Here is a 12,565-nt window from a genome sequence, read left to right as displayed (position 1 = left end):
TGCCTTCTAGGTCGGATACTTTGTAGTAGCCTGTCCCTAAGACTTCTGTTACTTTGTAGGGTCCTTTCCAATTTGCAGCTAGCTTTCCTTCTCCCGACTTTTGTGTGCCGATGTCATTTCGGATTAGAATCAGGTCGTGAATGGAGAAGCTTCGCTTTATTACTTTCTGATTGTATCTGAGTGCCGTTCGCCGTTTTAAGGCTTCTTCTTGGATTCGGGCTCTTTCTCGGACCTCGGGGAGGAGGTCGAGTTCTTCCCTTTGTGCCTGCGGGTTACCTTTTTCGTTGTAGAAGATGGTTCTAGGTGACCCTTCCTCTATTTCGACAGGAATCATTGTTTCCATCCCATAGGCTAGTCAGAATGGCGATTCTCCCGTTGTAGAGTGTGGAGTTGTCCGATATGCCCATTGCACCTGGGGAAGCTCTTCAGCCCATGCCCCTTTGGCTTCTTGGAGTCTCCGTTTTAACCCGGCCAAGATAACTTTATTTGCAGCCTCTGCTTGTCCATTGGCTTGTGGGTGCTCGACTGAGGTGAATTGCTGTTTGATTTTTAGTTCGGCCACCAAGTTCTGAAAACTTGTGTCCGTGAACTGTGTTCCATTATCTGTTGTGATGGAGCAGGGGACTCCGAACCTTGTGACAATGTTTTTGTATAGGAATTTGCGGCTTTTCTGAGCCGTAATGGTGGCTAAGGGTTCAGCTTCGATCCACTTTGTGAAATAGTCGACCCCTACTATGAGGTATTTGACTTGCCCCGGTCCTTGGGGAAACGGGCCGAGTAGGTCGAGTCCCCATTTTGCGAAGGGCCATGGTGCGGTGATGCTGATAAGATCTTCTGGTGGTGCCTTGTGGAAGTTGGCGTGTTTTTGGCAGGGGGGCATATTTTCACAAATTCCGTTGCGTCTCTTTGCAAGGTCGGCCAATAGAACCCGGCTCGGACTACTTTCTTGGATAATGCCCGGGCTCCGAGATGGTTCCCACACATGCCTCCGTGGACTTCTTCGAGGACGTTTTTTGTTTCTGAGGTTGGGACGCACCTAAGGAGGGGGTTTGAGAATCCTCTTCTGTATAATACGTCGTGAATTAGCGTATAATTCTGGGCGTCTTTCGTGAGTCTTTTGGCTTCCTTTCTTTCGGCGGGGAGAGTTCCCGACTTCAGGTAGTTGAGTATGGGGGTCATCCATCCTTTCTGTTGGCTGGATATATTTAGTGTTTCTTCCTCTCTTAGCACGGAGGGAGATCGTAAGGTTTCCTGGAGGAGACTTCTGTTGTTGCCTCCGGGCTTGGTGCTGGCGAGCTTTGAGAGGGCGTCTGCCCGGGCGTTTTGTTCCCGAGGTATGTGCTGGATCTGTATTTCTGAAAAGTGGCGTAACTGTGCCTGTGTTTGGTCCAGGTATTTCTTCATAGTTGGGTCTTTGGCCTGGTAGCTTCCATTTACTTGTGATGTGACGACCTGGGAGTCGCTGAAGATCGTGATTTTCTGGGCTCCGACCTCTTCGGCTAGCTTTAGACCTGCTAGTAGGGCCTCATATTCGGCTTGGTTGTTCGAAGCCTGGAACTCGAATTTTAGGGATAGTTCTATCCGTGTTCCTTGGTCGCTTTCGAGTATAACCCCGGCTCCGCTTCCTGTTTTATTTGAGGACCCGTCGACATACAGGTTCCATGAGAGTGGGGTTCCAGGGGTCTCAGTGTATTCTGCGATGAAGTCGGCTAGATATTGAGATTTTATGGCAGTTCGGGCTTCATAGTGGAGGTCGAACTCGGACAGTTCCACCGCCCATTGTAGTATTCGTCCTGCCAGGTCTGTTTTTTGCAGGATGTGTCTCATGGGTTGGTTTGTCCGGACTTTGATGGTGTGGGCTTGAAAGTAGGGACGGAGCCTCCGAGCTGTGAACACTAGGGCGTAGGCGAATTTTTCTATCTTCTGATAGTTTAATTCGGCCCCTTGTAGTGCCTTTCTTACAAAGTATATGGGGCGTTGTCCTTGGTCATTTTCTCGTATTAACGCTGAAGCGACTGCTCGATTTCCAACCGAGAGGTATAGTACGAGTTCTTCTCCTTTTAAAGGTCGGGTCAGGATTGGTGGCTGTCCGAGGAATTCCTTGAATTCTTGAAAGGCTTTTTCGCACTCCGGGGTCCATGAGAAGGGTTTCCCTTTCTTTAGGAGTGAGTAGAGAGGTAGTGATTTTATTGCTGATCCGGCCAAGAATCTTGATAGGGCGGCTAGCCTTCCATTCAGTTGTTGTACTTCTTTGACACATGTCGGACTCTTCATTTTGAGTATCGCTTGTACTTTCCAGCTTCTGCGGCGAAGGTGCACTTTGTCGGGTTAAGTCTCATGTTGTGTTTTCTGAGGGTGCCGAAGACACTGGTGAGGTCGGTCAGCAAGTTTCTGTCTTCTTGTGTCTTTACCAGCATGTCGTCGACGTACACTTCCAGCTGTAGTCCGATGTGCTCTGAGAACACTTTGTTCATTAACCTCTGGTAGGTTGCCCCTGCGTTCTTCAGCCCGAAGGGCATTACTACGTAGCAGTAGTTTGCCCTTGGGGTTATGAACGAGGTCTTTTCTTGGTCGGGTCCGTACATCGGGATTTGATTGTATCCCGAGTATGCGTCCATGAAGGAGAGATATCTGTAGCCTGAGGCTGCGTCTACTAAGGCGTCGATGTTTGGTAGTGGATATGGGTCTTTGGGGCAGGCTTTGTTAAGATCCGTGTAATCGACGCACATCCTCCATTTTCCGTTAGGCTTTTTTACCAGGACCACGTTTGCGAGCCATAGGGGGTATTTTACTTCCCTAATGAACCCTGCATCTAGCAGTGCTTGTACTTGTTCTTCTATCGCTTGCATACGTTCGGGTCCGAGCTTCCGGCGTCTTTGTTGGATAGGTCTGGATCCCGGGTATACTGATAGTTTATGGCACATTAGGTCGGGACTTATGCCTGGCATGTCGGAGGCTTTCCAGGCGAAGAGGTCGGAATTCCCCTTTAAGAGGTTTATGAGTTCCTCTTTTAGGCCTGCCTCAAGGTTTGCTCCTATGTTTGTTATTTTTTCAGGTGTGTTCCCAATCTGGACTTTTTCGGTTTCTCCCTCTGGTTGTGGCCGAAGATCTTCTCGGGCTTGAACTCGTCCGAGTTCTATTGTGTTGATTTCTTTCCCTTTTAGGCTCAGGCTTTCGTTGTAGCATCGCCGCGCTAGATTTTGGTCACCTTTTAGGGTAGCGATTCCTTTTGCGGTAGGGAACTTCATACAGAGGTGTGGGGTCGAGACTATTGCTGCCAATCTGTTTAGGGTTGGTCGCCCAATGAGGGCATTGTATGCTGAAATGACGTCGACTATAATGTAGTCGATGCTTAATGTTTTAGATTGCTCGCCCCTTCCGAAGGTAGTGTGTAGCGAGATGTATCCTAAGGGATGGATCGGGGTGTCCCCTAGCCCAAATAGGTCGGTGGGATAGGCCTTTAGCTCTTTTTCTTCAAGTCCGAGCTTGTCGAAGGCCGTTTTGAACAGGATATCTGCTGAACTTCCCTGGTCAATCAGGGTTCGATGTAAGTTGGCGTTTGCTAGGATAATGGTGATTACCATTGGATCGTCGTGCCCGGGTATTATCCCTTGAGCGTCTTCTCGGGTAAATGAGATAGTAGGTAATTCGGGCAGGGGACTGTCTTCTCGGACATGATAGACTTCTTTGAGGTGTCTTTTTCGTGAGGATCTGGATGTTCCACCGCCTGCGAAACCTCCATTTATCATGTGTACGTGCCTTTCGGGGGTTCGCGGGTTTTGTTCGGCCCGACCTTCGTTATCTCCCCGCCTTCTTTTCCTGGTCTCTTCTCCTTTCTCTGCTATGTATCTGTCGAGCTTTCCTTCTCTGGCTAGCTTTTCTATAACGTTTTTTAGGTCGTAGCAGTCGTTAGTAGGATGACCGTAGAGTTTGTGATATTCACAGTACTCGGACCGATCTCTCCCCGCTCTCTTGTTTTTTAGAGGTCGGGGTGGGGGGATCTTTTCGGTGTGGCATACTTCTCTGTAGACGTCTACCAGGGAGACTCGGAGGGGGGTGTAGTTGTGGTACTTCCGTGGCTTGTCCGAGTTGGGTTCTTCTTTCTTCTTCTGTTCCCGATCTCGATCTCGGAGTGGGTAGGTTGATTCCTTCCTAGAAGAGTCTCTTAGCTGGGAGGTTTCCTCCATGTTGATATATTTTTCTGCCCGCTCCTGCACCTCGTATAGGGAGGTCGGGTATCGTTTGGATAGGGATTGGCTGAACGGTCCCTCTTTTAGGCCGTTTGCTAGTCCCATGATGGCTGCTTCAGTGGGTAAGTGTTGTATGTCCAGGCAGGCTTTGTTGAATCGCTCCATGTATTCTCGGAGGGTTTCTTGGTTACCTTGTTTGATCCCGAGTAGACTGGGGGCATGTTTTGTCTTGTCCTTTTGAATAGAGAACTTTGTTAGGAATTTTCTGGTCAGGTCTTCGAAGCTGGTGATTGATCTTGGTGGCAGGTTGTCGAACCACTTCATGGCTGACTTGGTGAGAGTGGTGGGGAAGGCTTTGCACCGAATCGCGTCGGAGGCGTCGACTAGGTACATTCTGCTTCTGAAGTTGCTGAGGTGGTGACTTGGATCGGTGGTGCCGTCGTAGAGATCCATATCGGGTGGTTTGAAGTTTCGCGGTACCTTCTCCTTCATGATCCCTTGCGTGAAGGGATCTTGGTTGCCTTCGGGGGTGGTGCCGCGTTCTGTCCGGCCTTTCAGGTTGGCCTCTATTTTCCGCAGTTTTTCTTCTAATTCTCTGCGCTTTCGAGTCTCCCTCCTCAGATCTTGTTCAGTTTCTTTCTGTTTCTTTATGTCCTCTTCGAGTCGTTTCAGTCGGTTTTGTTGTGCCTGGACTGCTTCTAGAATTTCCGAGCTCTTTTCTTTTTCGGGATTTTGTGGATCTTTGTTTGGGAGTGATATCTTTGGGCGATTCTGTTTGTTTCCTCCTGGAGTGCGTGGTGATAGAGGGCTGTCCGGACGTTCTCCGGTGTCAATTTCTTCCTCTTGTTCAGATGCAGCGCGGTCATTGTTGTGAGGGTCATCCGCCATGGTAGAGGGATGACTTCCAGGTCCCCGGCAACGGCGCCAATGTTCCGAGGGTTACCTGAAACGTGTAGCTCGGTCGTCTGGAGAGGCCCGAGGTGGGGGTCAGGGACCCGAGCTTGATATGTAGAGTGGTTGGTGGTTGTACCTGCAATGACACTCCGATGCTTAAGTTAGCATGGGTTCAAGCAGATATATGTAGAATATAGAATGAATGCCATACCTGGGTGCTCCAGTGTATTTATAGTAGTTGGCCGTGATCTTCCCTAGATAAGATATTCTTATCTTATCTTATCTTTTGGGAGTTTTATCTCTATCTTTGTGGAACCGTCTCTTCTAGGCCTATTTCGGCCTTTAGGTTTTGGGCTGCGTTCCTTTTGATGGGCCTTCATTACTTTAATGTCCGAGGTCCGACCTTTTCAGGTGTGAACCTTAGGACGAGGTCGGACCTCTTATGAATTTGCCGAGTTTGGAGGAGCCCGGTCAGGGTATGAACAGTTACCTTGTAAGTCTTAGTCAGGATATCAGAAATTATCAAGATTGATTGTAAAAAGCAAAAGAGCATGAACAAGGTACTTGTTTTGCAGTAATGGAGAATAGGCTGAGGCTTTGGAGATGCTCCATCTTCCGAATCTCTGCTTTCCTACTGTCATCTTCATCAAACATGCAAGGCTCCTTCCATGGCAAGCTGTATGTAGGGTTTCACCGTTGTCAGTGGCTACCTCCCATCCTCTCATTGGAAATACGTCCCTGATGCTCTGTCACAGCATCGGCTATCCATCTGTCGGTTCTCAATCAGGCCGGAATAGAATCCAGTGATTCTTTTGCGTCTGTCACTAACGCCCCGCCTTCAGGAGTTTGAAGCACGTTACAGTCATCCAGTCATTGAATCCTACTCAGAATACCACAGACAAGGTTTAGACCTTCCGGATTCTCTTGAATGCCGCCATCAGTTCTAGCTTATACCACGAAGATTCCAATTAAAGAACCCAAGAGATATCTACTTAATCTAAAATAGAACGGAGGTGGTTGTCAAGCACACGTTCATGGTTGAGAGCATGATGAGTGTCACGGATCATCACATTCATCCGGGTTAGGAGCAAGTGATATCTTAGAATGGAAGCAAGCATGATTGAATAAGAAACAGTAGTAATTGCATTAATCCATCAAGACACAGCAGAGCTCCTCACCCCCAACCATGGGGTTTAGAGACTCATGCCGTGGAAGGTACAAGAAACGTGTAAAAAATGTTATGAGGTCATCAGGTACGGATACAATGTCAAAAGGTCCTATAAATAGTAAACTAATATCCTAAGGTTTACAGAAATGAGTAAATGACAGAAAAATCCACTTCCGGGCCCACTTGGTGTGTGCTTGGGCTGAGCAATGAAGCAATTTCGTGTAGAGACCTTTTCTGGAGTTAAACGCCAGCTTTCATGCCAGTTTGGGCGTTTAACTCCAAGTTTTATGCCAGTTCTGGCGTTTAACGCTGGAATTTCTGTAGGTGACTTTGAACGCCGGTTTGGGCCATCAAATCTTGGGCAAAGTATGGACTATCATATATTTCTGGAAAGCCCAGGATGTTTACTTTCCAATGCCGTTGAGAGCGCTTCAATTGGACTTCTGTAGCTCCAGAAAATCCTCTTCGAGTGCAGGGAGGTCAGAATCCAACAGCATCTGCAGTCCTTTTCAGTCTCTGGATCAGATTTTTGCTCAGAACCTTCAATTTCAGCCAGAAAATACCTGAAATCACAGAAAAACACACAATCTCATAGTAAAGTCCAGAAAAGTGAATTTTAACTAAAAACTAATAAAAATATAATAAAAACTAACTAAAAGATACTAAAAACATACTAAAAACAATGCCAAAAAGTGTATAAATTATCCGCTCATCACAACACCAAACTTAAATTGTTGCTTGTCCCCAAGCAACTAAAAATCAAAATAGGATAAAAAGAAGAGAATATACTATAGACTCCAAAATATCAAGGAAACATGGCTCCAATTAGATGAGCGGGACTAGTAGCTTTTTGCCTCCGAACAGTTTTGGCATCTCACTCTATCCTTTGAAGTTCAGAATGATTGGCATCTATGAGAACTCAGAACTCAGATAGTGTTATTGATTCTCCTAGTTAAGTATAATGATTCTTGAACATAGCTAGTGTATGAGTCTTGGCTGTGGCCCAAAGCACTCTGTCTTCCAGTATTACCACCGGATACATTCATGCCACAGACACATAATTGGGTGAACCTTTTTAGATTGTGACTCAGCTTTGCTAAAGTCCCCAATTAGAGGTGTCCAGGGTTCTTAAGCACACTCTTTTTGCCTTGGTTCACAACTTTATTTCTCTCTTTTTTTTCTTTTTCTTTCTTTTTTTTTTCGAAATTTTTTTTTTCACTGCTTTTTCTTGCTTCAAGAATCAATTTTGATGATTTTTCAGATCCTCAATAACAGTTCTCTTTCTCCTCATTCTTTCAAGAGCCAACAATTTTTAACATTCTCAAAACAACAAATTCAAAAGACATATGCACTGTTCAAGCATTCATTCAGAAAACAAAAAGTATTGTCACCACATCAAACTAATTCAACTAGTTTCAGAGATAAATTTCGAAATCCTGTACTTCTTGTTCTTTTGTGATTAAAGCATTTTTCATTTAAGAGAGGTGATGGATTCATAGGACATTCATAGCTTTAAGGCATAAACTTTAATTTTATTAATTATGAATTAAGAACAAGACTTAGAAAATAAATATAAGATGAAACTAGAAATAGGAAAGCAAAATAAACTAGAAAAAACGAAAAAAAAAATAGGTTCCTAATGATAGAGGTTTTCACAGAGTTAGGACTCAACAACCTTGATTTTGAGAAGTGGATGCTCCCTCAGCTTGAGAGGAGAGCTTTTGGCGTTTCAATTCTTGGATTTCACGCCCCTGCTCCTCTTGCTCCTTCCATTGACTTCTTGGTGATTGGATGTTCAATGGGTATGAATTCATCTGCTTCTATCTTCACCCCAGCCTCTTTACAGAGCAAGGAGATCAAGCTTGGGTAAGCCAATTTGGTTACAGTGGAGTTCCTATTTGCTATTGTGTAGATCTCACAAGCAATCACATGATGAACCTCCACTTCTCTTCCAAGCATAATGCAATGAATCATCACTGCTCTCTTGATGGTGACCTCAGAACGGTTGCTAGTGGGCAATATGGAACGCCCAATAAAGTCCAGCCAACCTCTTGCAATTGGTTTGAGGTCTCCCCTCTTGAGTTGATTTGGGACACCCTTTGAATTGGTTATCCACTTAGTTCCAGGGAGGCATATGTCCTCTAGAACTTGATCCAACCCTTTATCTACTCTCACCATCCTCCTATTGAAGGAGTCAGGATCATCTTGCAGTTGAGGCAACTTGAAGATTTTTCTTATTTTGTCCAGATGGAAGTACATAACTTTCCCTCTGACCATGGTTCTGTAGGTATGGTAAGCGGTTCCAGTCATTCTCTGCTTGTCTGTCAGCCACAGATTTGAGTAGAATTCCTGAACCATGTTCCTTCCAACCTTTGTCTCAGGATTGGTTAGAACTTCCCATCCTCTGTTTCGAATTTGCTCTTGGATCCCCGGATATTCATCTTCTTTCAGATCAAATTTCACTTCCGGGATCACTGACCTCAGCCCCATTATTTTGTGATAATGGTCTTCATGTTCTTTGGTTAAGAACTTCTCTTGATTCCAAAGATTCTTTGGATTAGTCTCTTTCTTTCCTCTTAAATTGGTTTGTTTTCCCTTGGGAGCCATGATCTTGATGAATCTTGGCTTAGTGATCACGGAAAAGCACACCAAACTTAGAGGTTTGCTTGTCCTCAAGCAAAAGAAAAGAGAGAAGAGAGGGGGAGGAAGAGAAAATTTGAATGGTGTGATGGAATGAGGGAGCCAAACGTTTATTTATAAGGTGGGGAGGGGAGTTTTCGAAAAAGAAGAGAGACATTTGAAAGGAGATTTGAGAAGATATGAAAAAAATTGAGAAAAGGGTGAAATTTTTGAACAATGTTTGTAATTGATTTGAAATAAATTTGAAGAGTGGTTTTGATTTTTGAAGATTTGAAAGTGAATGATGAATGATTGAAGTGTGATTTTGTAGAAAAGTATGGGTGAGAAAAGGAAAGTTTGAAAAAAATTGAATTGAAAACAAAATTGTGGTCCCCCCACCAAGCTGGCGTTAAACGCCCAGAATGGCACCCATTCTGGCGTTTAACGCCCATTTGCTACCCCTTTTGGACGTTTAACGCCTAGCCAGGTGCCCTGGCTGGCGTTAAACGCCAGAAATCCTTTGTCACTGGGCGTTTTTCAGAACGCCCAGGACGCTGCACACCTGGCGTTAAACGCCCAGAATGGTGCCCATTCTGGCGTTTAACACCCAAAATGGCACCATTCCTGGCGTTAAACGCCCAGAATGGTACCCATTCTGGCGTTTAACGCCCAAAATGCCCCTTACTGGCGTTTTTTCGCCAGTAAGCTCATTTTCTCTACTTTTTGAGCTGAATCCTTCTGTATCTCTGTGAATTCCTTCATTTTTGATACTTGCCTTTGTAAGAACTAATCATATACCCTCCTAATGACTGGGTTGCCTCCCAGCAAGCGCTTCTTTACTGTCTTTAGCTGGACTTCTGCTAAGAATCACTCAAGTCTCAATCTTGAGCATTCCTGCTCAAAATTGCCTTCAAGATAATGCTTGACTCTCTGTCCATTAACAATGAACTTTCTGTCTGAATCAATATCCTGAAGCTCAACATATCCATATGGTGACACTCCTGTAATCACATACGGACCCCTCCACCGGGATTTGAGTTTTCCTGGAAACAATTTGAGCCTGGAGTTGAAGAGCAGAACTTTTTGTCCTGGCTCAAAGACTCTGGTTGACAATCTCTTGTCATGCCACTTCTTTGCCTTTTCCTTATAAATTTTTGCATTTTCAAAGGCATTTGATGGTGTTTTTGTGGAAAAATGAATTTCCAACACACAAATCCAACCGGCAAGTGTACCGGGTCGCATCAAGTAATAATAACTCACAAGAGTGAGGTCGATCCCACAGGGATTGATGGATCAAGTAATTTTAGTGGGTGATTAGTTTAGTCAAGCTAACATTGAGTGAATTGTGTGAGGTTGATCAACAGAAAGTAAATTGCAAGGAATTTAAAAGATGCAGAAAATAAAATTGCAGGAAACTTAAAGAACAAGAAAGTAAAATAACTGAAACTTAAATTGCAAGAATTGTAAATTGCATTAAATGTAAATGGGGAGTGGGTGCTGGAAATTAAAGGAAGCAATAAATCAAGCAACTGAAAATTTAAATTGCAGGCAGAATAAAAGGATTTTGGGAGCTGGGATTCAAGAAATTCAACAAGAGAATGTAAGGAGCAATCAAGCAGAAAAGTAACTTGCAACAAATCTTAAACAGAAAGTAGAATTGCTTGAAGAAGCAAACAGAAATTAAATTCAGTTTAATTGCCAAATGAGATTGAAGATCTCAGGAAATCAAAGAGACTAGAAAACAAGTCTAGATCTCAATTCCTTCCTTGATCCAACCAAGAACAATTGCAGAAGAGAAGAAAGATGAAAGCAGTGAAAGAAACTTCAGATCCAATTTCTCAATTTCCTCAATTATGCAGAAGAACACAAATGAATTTCAGATCAAAGATTGGAACAGAATTCCTCCAACCTCAATCCAAAATTTCAAAACAAGAGAAAGACTAAAGAGAGAGCTATCTATTCCTAATGGAGCCGGCCTCCTTACAAAGATGGAAATGATGCCTTATATAGGCTTTTCAAAGTGAAAAATTAAAACAAATTACAATTAAAATGAAAATCCTAATCTAATTGATCCATGTGCCTTTGAGTGATGATGTGGGCTTTTCTTGCTTTGGATTTGAGGAGAAATGAGTTTGGTTGGCCTTGATTCAATTTGGAGAGGAATTGAATTAAATTGAATTTTGGTTGATTTTTGGCCCATGACACTTCCAGGAGGCTGCCCTGCCCTTGTGGAGGGCAGGGCAGAAAATTGAAGCTTGGTGCGTGGATTTGGTGCGGCCATGTGCGAGTTGGTGCGGCCATGGTGCGCCAAAATTGTGTTGATGCGCGTGGGACGCTGCCCTGCCCGCGCCAAGGGCAGGGCAGGAAGAGTTTGATGCGCCAGGGACGAGTTGGTGCGCGCGGATCGTGCCAAGGAAGGAATTGGTGCGCGCGTTGGTGCTTCTTGGTGCGCCAAGTTCATGTGCCTTCCAAATGCTGCCCTGCCCGCGCCAAGGGCAGGGCAATGTCCCCAATCTTCATGGCCCGTGTTCGAAACTGGGCGGACGCATGCTTCTCATTTTTCTGCTTGGTTTCTTGGCACGGCCATCAACCTTAGAGCTTGGCTTCCTCATGGTTCTTTGGTTCGAAACTTGGTGGAGGAAGTTGTTGCAATTTTTCCTTGAATTTTCATGAAGAAAACATGACATTGCCCTCCAAGAGGGCATTCTGCTCTCCTTGAGGGCAGACTTCCTTGGGTTCCTTGTGTCTCCCTCTTCGAGCCTTGGTGGGAGCATTTTGGTTTATTTTCGCTTATTTTTGGCCCTTAAAGATGCCTTTCGTTCCTACCTCAATTGGACGCCAAATATGGATTTCTATATATCGTTGGAAAGCTCTGAATGTCAGCTTTCCAACGCAACTGGAAGCACATCAATTGGACGTCTGTAGCTCAAGTTATAGCCCTTTGAAGTAGGCATGGTCATGCTGTGTGCGGCCAGATTTTAACTTAGCGAAAATTCTTGCTTCCAACCACACTTTGCATCACAATTCTGCCCTGCCCTTGGCAAGGGCAGGATCGTGTGCGTGCTGGCTGCTTCCTTTCTTGATTTGGTCATGGGCCACGCTTTTAAAAGCGTGGCCTAAGGCTCCAAAGTGTACCCCAACTTCAAAGTGTACCCCAAAGCTCTTTTTTCTCCTTTTTTTGTGCTTCTTTGCTTCTTTTTCTTCTTATTTTCTACAAGATATAAAAAATTAAAATATCAAGAAAATATATCATTTAAGTACAAAAAGCATTCAATATTTAAGCACAAATCATCAATTTCTTGTATGAAAAAGCATAGAAAATGGGTATATGATCACATGTCATCACAACACCAAACTTAAATCTTGCTTGTCCCCAAGCAAGAAAAGAATCATGCAATAAAGATTGACAATCCAAGGTAAGAAGAATAGCAACTCAATGTTCATGGCAAGCTAGTTTTCTATGCATGCTACAATTACAAAAGAGATGTAAATGATTGATGCTTCTATCTAGCTTATTTTATGAAATCTTTTTCTTATAATTCTTCCTTGAAACAAGCTTTTGATTTTTTTTTTCTTTTTTTTTTTTTTTTAGCTTCTCCTTTTGGGTGCTTTGCCCCATGAGTAAATAACAAAGCTACGACTTCTAAATGCTTTGTTTTCAAGTATTACCACTTGATACATAAGCACCACAAGC

This window comes from Arachis stenosperma, chromosome 9, assembly GCF_014773155.1.
Source record: "Arachis stenosperma cultivar V10309 chromosome 9, arast.V10309.gnm1.PFL2, whole genome shotgun sequence".
Taxonomy (NCBI): domain Eukaryota; kingdom Viridiplantae; phylum Streptophyta; class Magnoliopsida; order Fabales; family Fabaceae; genus Arachis; species Arachis stenosperma.
Note: the sequence above shows the minus strand (reverse complement) of the source record.